Source organism: Rhinopithecus roxellana, chromosome 13 (assembly GCF_007565055.1).
Source record: "Rhinopithecus roxellana isolate Shanxi Qingling chromosome 13, ASM756505v1, whole genome shotgun sequence".
Classification (NCBI taxonomy): Eukaryota; Metazoa; Chordata; class Mammalia; order Primates; family Cercopithecidae; genus Rhinopithecus; species Rhinopithecus roxellana.
Genome location: NC_044561.1, coordinates 110,057,965 through 110,060,379, shown reverse-complemented (window position 1 = coordinate 110,060,379; position 2,415 = coordinate 110,057,965).

Sequence of the window (2,415 nt, the reverse complement as noted above, 5' to 3'; positions counted from 1 at the left end):
GGCTGGGCGCTGTGGCTGACACCTGTAATCCCAGCACTCCAGCCTGGGAGACAGAGCAAGACTCCATCTCAAAAAAAAAAAAAGAGGAAGAAGAAGAAGAAGAAGAAGAAGAAGAAGAAGAAGAAGAAGAAGAAGAAGAAGAAGAAGAAGAAGAAGAAGAAGAAGAAGAAGAAGAAGAAGAAGAGGAAGAAGAAGAGATGCAAGTGTCCAGGGTGACTCTCAAGGGCTTGACCCAGAGGTCAATCAAGGCCAAAGACAAGGGCAGGGCATCTATGTGTCATTGGGCAGAGGAGGAAGGAGACAAAACTCTGAGGTCACTTAATTCCCTTCTAATTCCAAAATCTTTATGCCTGTAGTAGATTATGCTGTTTGAGAATGTTGCTTTTCAAAATGGAAATGGCTTTTTTTTTTATGAAAGGCGTGTGCCAATTGTAGTTAATCCTGGGGTCAGGCATACCCAGGTCTCTTTTCCTGCACCTCCCATCAGTAGTTTTGTGATCCTGGGCAAGTTACTCAACTTCTCTGAGCCTCTCCAAAATAATGTATAATTTTCATACTCCTGTAAAAAATTATCTTGAAATTGACTTTATTGGAGTATAATTTACATATGGTAAAACTCATCCATTTAAAGTGAACATTTCAGTGAGTTTTGAAATTTATACAACCATGTAACTGCCACGATGATCAAGAAAATAAGCTTTTTGAAAATTTTTTTGAGACAGAGTCTCGCTCTATCACTCAGGCTGGAGTGCAGTGGTGCAATCTCAGCTCACTGCAAACTCTGCCTCCTGGGTTCAAGCAATTCTCTTGCCTCAGCCTCCCAAGTAGCTGGGATTACAGGCGCCTGCCACCATGCCCAGCTAATTTTTGTATTTTAGAGATGAGGTTTTGCCTTTTTGGCCAGGCTGGTCTTGAACTCCTGACCTCAAGCGATCCACCCACCTTGGCCTCCCAAAGTGCTGGGATTACAGGCATGAGCCACCATGCCCAGCCTAAGAAAGTGAACATTTTAATAATCCTAAAACATGCTCTTGTGCCCCTTCCCAGTCCTTCTGTTTCTTTTAATATAAAAACAATATGTTCTCCAGCCCCCATGACAACAAATTTGGGCAACAAATAAGCATCCAGGAAGGTGTGCAGTGTGTACTGTGACTTTGCCTATCTGCTCCCTGCCCCCTGCTCACACAGAGACACTGTTATTTAGACCCAGTGACACAACTGTCCCTTGTTAGGAAGCATAGCATGTGATGGTTCCCTCAACACCAACTGCCCATGGTGAGCCACTAGACAGCCTGTCTCTCCCCACAGGGACAACAGCAGCTGGCACTGGGCTCCCTAGATCACTCACTGGGTGTCTTCCCATCCCAACACCTCCATGAGACTGTGAGCCTCTCCAGGGAGGACCTGTGTCTGCCTCGTATCATTCACTATTGCCTCGTCAGTACCCAATAGGTGCCTGGCACACAGTAGGTGCTCAATAAGGGGGCATGGAATGAAAGAATGAGAAGGGGGCTGCCAGCCAAAGGACCCCTGATGAAGTGTGAGGAACATCAAATGCCTCATGGGAGTTGTAAGTCCCACTTGCAGCTGGCTTCTGTTGTTTAATATTCTTCAAATTAGCTCAGCTAGTTTTTATTCTCTCTACCTTTGCCTCACCTTAAGAAATCAGATCCGTCTGCAACCCTAGCACTTTGGGAGGCTGAGGCAGACAGATCACCTGAGGCCAGGCGTTCCAGAAAAGAATGGCCAACATGGCGAAACCACATCTGTCTAAAAATACAAAAATTAGCCAGGCATGGTGGCACATGCCTGGAATCCCAGCTACTCTGGAAGTTGAGGCAGGAGAATCAATTGGACCCAGGAGGTGGAGGTTGCAGTGAGTCGAGATCGCGCCACTGCCCTCCAGCCTGGGTGACAGAGCTTGCAAGATTCCATCTCAAAAAAAAAAAAAAAAAGAAATCAGATCCATGACATCGTGGTTAGATATGAAATATATATATGGAACTTAACTTATTTTATTTCTTGGGAATTTTTTTTCTCCATTATCGTTACCCACAAGGAACCTTTTATTTTAAAATGATTTCAAACTTTATAAGAAAGTTGCAAAGAACATCCATATACTCCTTTACCCAGGCCTGCCAATTGTATGCATTCTGTCACATTTGTTTTATCATTCTCTCTCTCTTGCTCTCTCTATATATGTGTACTGTGTATATGTACAGTCATTTTCTTTTTTTGAGACAACATCTCACTCTGTTGCCCAGGCTGGAGCACAGTGGCAAAATCTCAGCTCACTACAACCTCTGCCTCCCATGTTCAAGTGATTCTCCTGCCTCAGCCTCCCAAGTACAGGAACTTCAGGTGTCCACCACCACACCCAGCTAACTTTTGTATTTTTAGTAGAGATGGGGTTTC